This window comes from Pteropus medius, unplaced genomic scaffold (genome assembly GCF_902729225.1).
Source record: "Pteropus medius unplaced genomic scaffold, Ma_sr-lr_union100, whole genome shotgun sequence".
NCBI lineage: Eukaryota > Metazoa > Chordata > Mammalia > Chiroptera > Pteropodidae > Pteropus > Pteropus medius.
In genome coordinates this window covers 1-13,229 of record NW_024351052.1, presented here as the reverse complement: position 1 = coordinate 13,229, position 13,229 = coordinate 1, and positions in this window count along the sequence as shown.

Below are 13,229 nucleotides of genomic sequence, written 5' to 3'. Positions count from 1 at the left end.
TCCCACCAGACTTAGCTGAGTTGAAAACAGTAGCTGAATAAATAATCACTCCACAGAGGGATGAGAGAACATTCTCAGAGAAATTGCTGATGATGAGAGAAGGAAGAGAAGGAGGCAACACTGATGTAGCTGTGGGGGCCGTGCCAGTGGAATGTTTTCTACATTCTATATCAGGACGCAGTAGAGTAACAGTTTATAGTTTGCAAGAATTAACTAGAATAGAATCAAAAAGCCATAAGAGAAAATATGAGAGTGCATGATATATAGAATACATACTTAATCGTATCATGATTCTCTTTGTCAATCCCATATGTGTGTATGTGTGTGTGTGCGTGTGTGTGTGTGCATGGTGTGTGTGTGCATTGCTGTGTTCGTGTGCAGGCATGCTGGTTCACAACATAAAAAGAATGTCTTATTTTGGGAGAAAACAAAAACCTCCTGATCCACTGTAATAAATATAAGAATAGTTTTAAAAGACTACTTCTTGTCAATGAGGGAAAAGCAACAAGAATGAAGAACTCACAGAGAGTCAGGTGCAGAGAGAAGAGGCAGCCGGCGTGGGTGCTGCAGTTCCCTAAGGCTCAAGGGACATCACACTGACAGGACTTTACTGCCCCACTGGCCTCATCACAGCATCCACCTCAGCCCTGATCTAATTGTTATTCCTGTGCTTATTCCACATTTACATAACCAAACTTGTATTTATATGGCACAGTATTGGATGAGCCTGGCCACTCTCTCACTTTCTTTGTGGAATTCTTTCTTTGATATTTTGGGGCTTTGAGTTTTGACCTCTTTTGAACAATTCTGATGGGTACACTAGTCCTGGTTCTTTTCCTTATCCAATATGAAAAGGTCTCCCCAGACATATTCTATAAAATCCTCCTTATTCTACAACTATTGATACCCTTTCTTCATACATTTATTCCCTAAGGAAATGATGTCATAGTGCACTCATTTCACTACACTGGGCCTTCTCCTTTGTAATGTGAGATCCAATGAGTAAGGACCTCCCTTATTTTGCCTATGTGCTTTTATAATATGTGCATTAATATAGAACAAATGTTGAGAGATGGGGAAATATGACCAAGTTAAAATAGTAGATTTTAATAACTGTATTAAGTCAACTCAATTAATATGTAAGACCAATTCTAAAAGAAAAGATAAAACACAATAAGGTAATCACATTGATATGGGTATCTAATTCCAGATAATTAGGAAAGACCTGCATAGAAAAATATAAAAATATACTTTTGACAAGTTGTGAGGAAGAAGTACCTACTGTTATAATTTCTACCTATATAAACGTAAGTAGATTCAGATATCCTTAGGAAAGGATAGATGTGATCATTAATGAATGAAAAACAATGCTGCTCAAATGATGAGTGAGGACATATAAGTTTTTATGTGTAAAAATAGCGAGGGGGGACACAATATGACAGACTTAGAATTGAATAAAAAATTATAATTGTCATACTTTCCAACAAATTCATCTCTCTATATATGATGGAATTCAATGTCAAACAGCAAAGTTGATAGAAAAAAACTCCAATTTAACATATTAAATAAATTAATTAGTCTACCTAGCAAACAAACATCGCCATCTCTAGGCTCTGGGTGAGGCTAGTTAGGCTCTCAGAAGACCTCAGGTAGAAGTTCTCAGGTTCCATCCTCTCTGACCCTTCCCTGAAGTACCTGCTGGTCTATTGGACTCATCTGAATGGGGTCTCTGAAAGGGAGGACTCCGTGTGGAAGTCTGAATGCCTCCCTGGATGATCGACGAGGGAGACTGAAGCTCTGTCCCCAGACAAGGCAGCAGAACAAAGTAAAGCATTGATCTCACTCGGACTTAGGAATCCAAAATAATAAATACGTGTTGTAAAGCCCAGGCTTGTACGAACAGAGAGGTGATCATTTCTGCTTCATTTATCTGCTCATTAGGCACTGTTTCCAATGTTACTCCCACCACTGAGCCCCGATTTCCCTGTGGGACACTGGTCTGGACGGACTGGAAATTTTTCCTGTTGATTCTCTGTTCCCAAGAGTCCAGGTGAGAAGTCAAGTGAATCCTGTTTTCATACTCCTCCATGATTTCCTACCTGCAAGAAGTCTCACCTCCCAGATCCTCATCTCAACCCTGCATTAAAGTTCTCTCAAAATTCTAGACTGAGGATAATGTCTGTGTTAGGTCCCAGGGTCTTCAAAGTATTTCCCTCTTTGTCAATAGGGAAACTCTGTGACTTTCATGTAAATGTTGGACACTACACAGCTTGGCTTCATGACTCTTTACCAAATTAATGAAGAACATTATGCTTATATCAGAAGTTAAGAGCTGTCCTTAGTCCCACATTATAAAACATTTGATAATTTGAAAAAACCATATTTACATACTTTTATGTCATATTATCTGAGCTTTTACCTTCAGGCTTTGTCAAATTTCAATTTTGTAAAGCTCCATCCTATGGGGTTTTTCTATTATGATCTCTATCCCACATTGCAGAAATGGGACTTCAAAAAGTTTAGTGATCTGCCCGAAGTTATAATCAGAGTAAAGAATAGGTGCTGATTGGAATCTGTCAGGATGCTTTCAGTTTTTAATCTCTGAGCCAGTGGTTCCCAGCCAGAGATGATGTTGCTCCTGGGTTATTAGGCAATGTCTGAAGGGAGGCTCTAAAAATCTACAACATCCATCACAAATAATTATGTCAGATTTTGAAGGTGAGATAAGCTAGTCTGGACTAGCATTTCTCCAACTTCAGTGTGCATATGACTCATGCAGGATTGTAGTTCAAGTGCAGATACTGATTCAGCAGGTCTTGTTGGGCCCGGGGACTCTGCATTTCTCACAAGCTCCAGGAAGATGCTGATGCTGCAGATACTGGTCTGAGGGCACTGTGAGTAGCAAAGCTGAGGTCCTGTGATCGTGTAAGGGGCACCTAGTTGTATGTCATCTGTACCCAAAATTGTGTTTAAATTAATGTTTGGTTCAAATGTGTACAGTCATGCACCATCAGACAAAGGGGATAAATTCTGAGAAATGCAGGGTAGGTTAGGTAGCATAGAGCACACTTACACAAACCTAGATGGTTAGCCTACCACACATCTAGGCTATGTGGTATAGTCTACTGCTCTGTAGGGGAAGAAAAATGTTTCTTTCTACCCTTTGGGTTCTCTGCTGACACATCCTTGTAACCAAGGCCAGTTTAATAGAAGAAAACCGATAAAGTTTAATAACATGTATACATGGGAGAGATCCAGGAAACTGGGTAACTCCCCAGAGTGGCCTGAGCTACCATGTTAACTATCGTCTTTAGCTGAAAGTAGAAGGTGCTGGGGTTGGATAGAGTCAGTTATGGGAGGTTACCAGAAAAAAACCAGTCAATGATGTAAGGCTGTTATGCAGACATAAGGCATTGTCTTCTTCGTTGATGAGTTTCTAGAGAAAAGGACACCCCCATTGACCTGGTACAGCCAGGGAGACACCCTTACAATTGGAGATTTTCCTTACTATGTAAATGTTCCTTACAAAGTAGAACTTGTACTTGGATTTCAGAGCTTCTCCCATGTCTGTTGTTTCTTAAAATTAACCAGCATCAAATAATCTTTATGGCAAACTGACATATTTTGGGGTGACAAATTCTGTTGCCTTATACTTCCTAGACTACAGACCTATATAACATGTTATTATACTATAAACTATAGGAAATCATATCAGGATGACTATTTGTTTAGTAATGCTTCATATTCTGATGTTACCATGACTATGAAGACTTAGCCAATAAGAATTTTTCAGGAACATTATAATCTGTGATTATATTTATTTCTGGGTATTATTATTGTTTTAATTAATTAACTAGTTATTTAATTTTTTCTGGTGACGTTGGTTAATGACATCCAATAAGTTTCAACTGTATACTTTAACAGTAAGGCATATATATGTTTACACTGTGTTCACAACCCATAGTTAGATTTCTTTCGGTCACCACATATTTGACCCACTTTACCCCATGTACCTCCTCCCTCTCTCATATCTATTGTTCAAGACCATGAGTCTCTGTTTCTTTGTCCTGTTTGTCGTTTTCAGGTTTCTCTTCCACATATAAATGATATCATGTGATTTTCAACTTCTTCTGTCTGGCTTATTTCACTTAGCATGATTATCTCGAGTTCCAGCCATGTTGTCTCAAATGGCAGTATTTCATCTCTTCTTATGGCTGATAATATTCCATTGCATATGTGTACCACGGCTTCTTTAGGCAATCATCTATTGTAGGACACTTCAGTTGCATCCATGTCCTGTCCAGTGTGAATAATGCTGCTATGAACATTGGTGAGCAAAAATCATTTTGGATATGGATTTCCAAGTCTTTGGAGTAAATACCCAAGAGGGATTGCTGGATCATATGGCAGATCAATTCTTAGTTTTTTGAGGAATCTCCATTCTGTTTCCCAAAGTGGTTGTACCAGTTCAGTTTGGAGTCCCACCAGCAGTATATGAGAGTTCCTTTTTCTCCCCATCCTCTCTAGCATTTGTTATTACTTGTCCTCTTGATGATACCATTCTAACAGGTATGAGATGGTATCTCACTGTGGTTTTGATGTGCATTTCCTTAATAACTAACGGTGTTGAGAATCTTTTCAAATATTTGTTGGCCATTTGTATGTCCTCTAGGCAGAAGTGTCTGTTCAGGTTCTCTGTCCATTTTTTGATTGGATCGTCTGTTTTCTTGTTGTTATTGAGTTGTATGAGTTCTTCGTATATTTTGGATATTAGGCCATTATCGGAGGTTTCGATCGCAAATATGTTTTCCAATTCAGATGGTTGTCTCTTTACCTAGTTGATGGTTTCTTTTTCTGAGCAGAAGCTTTTTAGTTTGATGTAGTCCCATTCACTTATTTTTGCTTTTCCTTCCATTGCCTTTGAGGTCACATTCATAAAATCCACTTTAAGTCCAAGGTCCTTGAGTTTAGGTCCTATGTTTTCTTCTATGCATTTTATTGTTTGAGGTCTTATCCTCAGGTCCTTAATCCATTTTGAGTTAATTTTGGTGTGTGGTAATAGAAAACAGTTTAGTTTCATTCTTTTGGAGGTGGCTTTTCAGTTTTCCCAGAACTATATCTTGAAGAGGCTTTCCTTTCTCCTGTACATTTTTGGCTTTTTTGTTGAAAATTATTTGCCCATATAAATATGGGTTTCCTTCTGGACTCTGGATTCTGTTCTGTTGGACCGCATGTCTGTTTTTCTTGCCAATAGCATGCCGTTTTGATTATTGTCGTTTTGTAGTATAATTTGAAGTCAGGCAGAGTGATGCCTCCAGTCTCGTTCTATTTTCTCAGAATGGCTTCGGCAGTTTGAGGTATTTTCTGCTTCCATACAAATCTGATATATTTTTTTCTATTTCTTTAAAAATGTCGATGAAATTTTGAAGGGGAATGCATTCAATTTCTATAATGCTTTAGGTCATATGGTCACTTCAACTATGTTGATGCTTCCAATCTATGAACATGGAATATCTTTCCACTGCTTTGTATCTTTTTTGATTTCTTTTAATAAGGTCTTATAGTTTTTATTATATAAGTCTTTCACATGTTTTATTAAATTTATTCCTAAGTATTTTATTCTGTTCTTTGCAATTGCAAAAGAAATTATTTTTCTACTTCTTTTTCTGACCCTTCATTATTAGAGTATAGAAACACTATGGATTTTTGGATATTGATTTTGTATACAGAGATTTTACTGTATTTGCTTATTGTTTCTAGTAGTGTTCTATGGAGTCTTTAGGGTTTTCTATATAGAGAATCATGTCATCCGCAAATAGTGACAGTATGACTTCTTCATTTTCTATTTGGATGCCTTTTATATCTTTCTCTTGCCTGATTACACTTGCTCAGACCTCCAATGTTATATTGAGTAACAGTGGCGATAGTGGTCAGCTTTGCCTTGTTCCTGATCTTAGAGGGAAGGTTTTTAGTTTTTCAACATTCGGTATACTTTTGCCTGAAGGTTTCTCACATATGGCCTTTATTATGTTAAGGTTCTTTCCTTCTATAGTGATTTTGTTAAGTGTTTTGGTCGTAATTGGACGCTGTATCTTTTGAAGGCTTTTTCTGCATCTGTTGATATGATCATATGATTCTTATTTTTTAATTTGTCTACATGGTGTATCACATTCATCGATTTGCGTCTATTAAACCATCCCTGTGCCCCTGAGATGAAGCCCACTTGATCGTGGTGTATAATCTTTTGATATGTTGCTGTCTTCGGTTCCCTAGTATCTCATGTAGGATTTTTGCATCTGTATTCATGAGAGATATTGGTCTGCAGTTTTCTTTTTCTGTGTTATCTTTACCAGGTTTTGGTATCAGGGTAATATTGGCCTCAGAAAATGAGTTGAGAAGTATGGCCTCTTCTTTGATTTTTTGGAAGAGTTTTAGGAGAAGAGGTATTAAAACTTCTTGAATGTTTGGTAGAATTCACTGGTGAAGCCATCTGGTCCTGGACTTCTACTTTTTGGGTAGGTTTTTGATGATTCCTTCCATTTTTATGCTGCTGATCATTGTTTTTAGATTTTCCAGATCTTCTTGTGTCAGTCTAGGAAGATTGAATTTTTCTAAGTACTGTTCCATTTCTCCTAGGTTATTCAATTTGTTTTCATATATTTTTTTTCATAGTATTCTTGCATGATCTTTTGTATTTACTAGATGTCAGTTGTGATTTCCTGTCTTTCATTCCTGATTTTGTTTATTTGTGCCCTTTGTCTTTTTTCTTTAGTGAGTCTAGCCAGTGATTTGTCAATTTAATTAAACTTCTCAAAGAACCAGTTTCTTGTTGTATTTATTTTTTCCATTGTTTTTCATTTGTTTTCGATTTCATTTGTTTCTGCTCTAATTTTGATAATTTCTTTCCTTCTGCTGACTTAGGCTTCATTTGTTCTTCCTTTTCTAGTTTTTTAAGATGAACCATTAGGTTGTTTATATGGACTCTTGTTTTTAGATATAGGCCTGTAACGATATGAACTTTCTTCTTATAACCGTTTTTGCTTGTCCCAAAAGTTTTGATATGTTGTACTATCATTATCATTTCTTTTTATATATCCCTTGATCTCTCTTTCTATTTCTTCTCTGACCCAGTTATTCTTCAGTTGAATTTGTTTAATCTCCATGTTTTTGTGTTTCTTCCTGATTTCCTTCTATTGTTGATCTCTAGTTTCAAAGCATTATGATCAGAGAATATGGTTGGTATGATTTCAACCCTCTTATATTTGTTGAGGCTATCTCGGTCTCCCAGTATGTGATCAATCCTTGTGACTGTTCCATGTGCAGCAGAGAAGAATGTAAAAGCAGGGTTTGGGGATAGAAGGGTCTGTAAATGTAAATTATGTCTAGTTGGTCTAATGTGTTATTTAAGGATGTTATTTCCTTATTGCTATTCTGTTTGGATCATCTGTCCATATCCAAGAGTCAGGTATTTAGGTTCCCTACTATGATAGTGTTTTGGTCTGTTTCTCCCTTTAGTTTTGTTAGTAATTGCTTCACATATTTTAGGGCCCCCTGATTGGGAGCATAGATATTAATAAGCGTTTCGTTTTCCGTGTGCATGATTCTCTTTATCATTATAAAGTGTCCCTCAGTATCTTTCTTTACCTTTTTTATTTCGAAGTCTATTTCATCTGATATTAGTACCTCTACTCTCACTTTTCTGTGAGTGCCATTTGCTTGAAATATCATTTTCTACCCTTTCACTCTGAGGCTGTATTTGTTTTTGGAGCTGAGATGTGTCTCCTGGAGGCAGCATATGGTTGGGTTTTGTTTTTTGATCCATTCTGCAACTCTGTACCTTTCTATTGGTGAGTTCAGTTCATTTACATTTATGGTGATTATTAAAATATGAGGCGTTCTTACAGCCACTTTATCTTTTGCTTTCTGGTAGTTCAGTGTTTCCATTACTTCCTTGTCCTTGTGTTTCTGTTTTCTTTATTTTGTTTGGCTTTTGTGGGTTTTGTCTCTGGTTCTTCTTGTTTTATGTTATATACTTCAGTTCTGAATCTTTGATGTGTAGGTACCATTATGAGTATAAAAAAGATTGTTATATATATTCAGCACGTTACATGCCTGAAATCATCTTGTGTGTATGTCTTTATCTTTGGCTAGTGTGTATCTCTTTATCTTTGACTTGTGTGTATCTCTTCATCTTTGGCTTACATCTTCCCACTCTAAGATGTCATAGTGACCCTCATCAGTGCCTGGACCAGCACTGGGCGCATCACATTTGCTCAGTAAATATTTGGTAGACATATTCCTTTATTTATGTATCCTGTACCTTTGTCAAATGTTACTACACCCCTTAAGTGTCAGCCACATCTCCCTCCACTCCTTCCCGCACTTTCTTAACTATTCTTACTGACCTGGACTTGGATCCAAGCCCCACCACTTGTTAGCTCCATGACCTTGGGCAGTCACTCCCCTGGTGTAGTCAGGCTCCCTAAGAACAACCTCAGATTTAATGAGGACTCACGGAACTCAGCAAAGCTGTTAGATTCACGCTACAGTTCATCACAGTGAAAGTGTACAGATTGCAATCAGCAAAGGGAAGAGGTACATGAGACAGGGTCCAGGAGAGATCAGGAGTAAGCTTCCGGCTGTCTTTTCCAGTGGAGTTGTATCGACGGCACTTCCTTCTCCCAGCGATGATGTGTGACAACATGCATGGAGTATTGCCAATTATGGAGGCTCACCTGAGCCTTGGTGTCCAGGAGTTTTATTGGGGTCCATTCACATAGTCATGACTGACTGCCTGCATGGTTCAACTTAATCTCCGGCCCCTCCAGAGATTAAGTTCATCCTGTGTGGCCAAAAGTCCCACCATAAAACACATCGTAAGCATAGACTATGTATTCATAGTGGCCCAAGGTCCCCAGATAAACAAAGAAACTCTTATCAGGCAGGACATTGAAAGGCCTTCGAAGCTGATTCTCTGGATCCAGACAAGAGCCAAACCTTTCTTTGGAATGTGCAAGATTTGGACAACCTACGCCTGCTAAATTAATCCTTATGGCATACCTGGAATCTTTCAACCTCAGTTTCCATATCGGTAATATAAAGGAAATAATCGTCCCCACCCCCCGCCCTTTTCTATAAGTCCCGGTGGTGGATATGGCTGGCCCTTCTCTTTTTTTATTTGTGGAATTATTTTGTTTATTATTCTTGGGCTTTGAGTTTCGACTTCTTTTATCTTATATGTGATGGGCACACTAGTCCTGGTTCTGCCCCTTGCCTCTACAGACATACTCTATAAAATCTTGTTTATGCCACAACTATGGATTCCCTTGCTTCACACATTTATCCCTGAGGATATGACATCATACCATACTTATTTCATTGTACTGGGCCTTCTACATTATAATGTGAGAGCCAAACGACGGTAGGCCTCACTTATTTTGCTCACTTATGTGGTTCCATAAATATGGGAATGTATATAGAAAAAAATAGTAAGGAATGGAAAAGTCGTAGAAGAAAAAGAAGGTCAGGAAAAAGAAAACCAGGTTGATTATAGTGGATTCAAGTAATCCACTTGAATGTAAGTGAAATTGCATAGAAATCTAAGATTAACTTCTAAAAGAAAAGATATAAAATACAATAATGTAATCACATTGATATGGGTTTAAAATTACAGATAAATGGGCCAAGAGATGGAAGTGAAAAATACAAAATCACACTTTTGTAAAGCAGTGGAGGAAGTAGTATCTGCAGAACTTTCTACCTTTATAATAGGTTTCAATATGCTTAGGAAAAGAATAGAGGTGAACAGTAACTGAATGCAAAGGAATGCCATTCACAAGATAGGAGATGATCGAGAACTTTTTACCTTTAAAAGTAATGGGAGAAACACAATATGACAGACTGATAGAAGGGAGCACATGCACTTTAAACTTTACCCCAAATACATCTGTACGTATATAAAGGAACTCAATGTCAAACAGGAAAGTTAGTGAAAAAAACTCCAATTCAACACATGAAAGAAATTAATTACTCAACCCAGTAAACAAACATAGCCATCCCTGGGCTCTGGGCGAGGCTGGTTAGACTCTCAGGGGCCCTAAGGTAGAAGGTTTCAGGTTCTTTCCTCTCTGATTCTTTGCTGCAGTACCAGCTGGGCTCTCTGACTCACCTGGATGAGGTCTCTCTGAGGAAGGACTTCGTGTGGAAGTCCGAATTCTTTTCTGGGTGGTAGATGCTGGGGACTGAAGGACTGTCTCCAGATAGGACAGCAGGAAGGAGTGAAGCATTGGTACCCAACCAGATTTAGGAATCGAAAATAACAAATACGTCCTGTAAAGCCCACAGTTGCATATAGAGCAGAGGATAAATTTTTATCTCCTTTTATCTGCTTGTTAGACATTGTTTACATTGTTATTCCCACCTCTGAGCCCCGATTTCCCTGTGAGACACTGGTCTGGACTAAATGAAAATTTTTCCTGCTGATTCTCTGTTTCCAAAGGACCGGGTCAGAAGTCAAGTGAATCCTGTTTTCATTACTCCTTCTCCATGACTCTCCTGCCTGCCCAAGGTTTTACTTCCCAGCACCTTATTCCAACCCTGAGCTAAAGTTCTCTCAAAAGTCTAGACTGAAGATGACGTCAGAAACATTGTGGAGTGAGAGATATCCCCACATCTCTCCCCTTGAAACAACAATAAGCTGGAAGTCTAAAATGCAACAACAGCAAAAAATAGCCAAAATGCACACCAGCATGTCTGAGCGTGGAATCTATGCATAAGAGCTACCACATATCAGAACCCTAAGTATTGGGGAGTGGACTGGGAGAAACAAAGAAGCTGCCTCTCACAGCTGGAGCTTCCTGCAGGTGGAAGGAGAGGAGAGAAGGTGTGGCGGGTTTCCTGAACAACCGTGCCGGGGAAAGCTGTGAGCTCCATGTGGACTCAGTGCCCAGACATCAGGGCAGAAAGCAGAAAAGCAGAATGGAAAAGAAAAACAGTTGATTATTACCAGCCATTGTTGGAAAACCAAGACTGAGCTGCAGCTCCCATCTCCAACCCAGATGGGCCCTCCACCCATACCCTCCGAGACCAAACACCACGGAGCCCCAGGTGAATCTGAGCAAACTACCGAAATTGTCACTAACACTGACAGCGACTGAGACTGAGAGTAGCGAGTGTGATTAAACATCTATAAGAAAAAAAGCGTAATTAAGAATTTATAGAAAGCCGATCCAAGAGGCTTAGATGTCACCTACCGGAAACCAAAAGAAAAGAGCCTTCTTTGCAGCAGGAAAAGAAAAAACTTTATATAATAAACCTTTCAGGAAAAACAGTAGAATACTCTTCCATTAATGCCCAAGTGGAGAAATAGTCCAGTAAACATCATGAACTACCAAGATGACAAGGCATCTCAGAAAGAAAGAGAAAAATCTCCAGCAAATGAGCTTACGGACATAGAAATATGCGACTTAAATGACAGAGAATTCAGGATGGTACTTCTGAAAAAACTCAATGAGATCCCAAATGAATCATATCAGCAATTTCAGGAATTGAAAAAACAAGTAGATGAACAGAGCAAGGACATTGGAAACCCTCCAATAAAACTGAATAAATCTCTGGGAGATGAAGAACACACTGCAAGAGTTGAAAACATGAAATAGAAGCTTGGGAAATGGAGTCGACCAAATGGAGGAAAGGATCAGTGGTATCGAAGACAGAGATCTAGAAATAAATCAGAAGGAAGAAGAGACAAACCAAAGAATGAAAAATAATGAAAGAGAAATTCAAGAACTAGCTGATCCCATCAGGAGAGGAAACATAAGAATAATGGGCATTAACAAAGGTGAGGAAAAGGAGCAGAAACTAGAAAGCATTTTCAGACTAATAGTGGATGAGAATTTCCTAAATGTAAGGAATGAGCTGGAGCATGGAATTCAAGAAGTCAAAAGAACATCCAATTATGTCAAGCCAAAAAGGCCTTCACCAAGACACATTGTATTAAAATTATCAAAAATCAATGACAAAGACAGAATTCTCAGGGCAGCCAGGAAGAAGAAAACGGTAACCTATAAAGGAAAACCCATTACATTCTCCTCGGACTTCTCAGCGCAGACTTTACAAGCCAGAAAAGAATGGAATCAAATATTTAAACTATTAAGTGAAAGCAACTACCAGCCTAATAATGTACCCAGCTTAACTCTCCTTTAAATATGAAGGAGAAGTTAAGACCTTTCCAGAGACTTTGCAGAAACATGGTGGAGTGAGAGACATCCCTAGATCTCTTCCCTTGAAACAATAATTAGCTGAACTTCTAAAGCTCGACAAAGAAACACCCAAACTGCACACCAGCACATCTGGGTATGGGATCTGCGCATAAGAGCTACCACAGGTCAGAACCCCTGTGTCAGACGGTGGACTTGGAGAAACAAACATGCTGCCTCTCGCAGCCTCTAGAGCTCTCTGTAGGGGTAGGGGGAGCAGTGAAGGTGAGGCAACCTCCCTGAACAGCCCTGCCTGTGAAAGCTGTGTGTTTGCGTCGACCGGCTTGCAGAAAGGGCCAAATATCAGGGCAGAAAGCAGAGAATCAGGATTGCAGAGAAACAACAGTTAAATATTACCAGACATGGTTGCAAAATCAAGGCTGAGCCCCAGTCACCAACCCCCGTTCCAGAGAATTCCTCCTCTATATCATCCAAGACCGATCATGGCGGAGCTCTAGGGGAATCTGAGCAAATGCTGCCGAGACTGTCACTGACCCTGACAGGGAATTAAACTGAGGGTACCCTGACCCTGACAGGGAATTATACTAACTGATTAAATGTCTACAAGAAAATGTTTTTAAAAGGCATTTTAAAGGCTTTATATAAAGCAGGGATCCAAGAGGCTTAGAAGCCACCTACTAAAAACCGAAAAAAAAAAAAAGTGCCTTCTTTGCAACAGTCTAAAGAGAGACCTTTATAAAATCAATCTTCTTTCTGGAAAAACAACAGGTTACTTCCATTAATGTCCAGGTGGAGAAATAGTCCATCAAACACCATGAACAACCAAGGCGACAAGGAATCTCAGAAAGAAAGAGAAAATTCTCCAGAAAATAAGCGTACAGACATCGAATATGCAACTTAAATGACAGAGAATTCGAGATGCTATTTCTGAAAAAACTCAGTGAGTTCCGGTACGAGACATAACGAAAATGTCGGAAAATTGAAAAAAACAAAAAGCTGTTAGATGAGCAG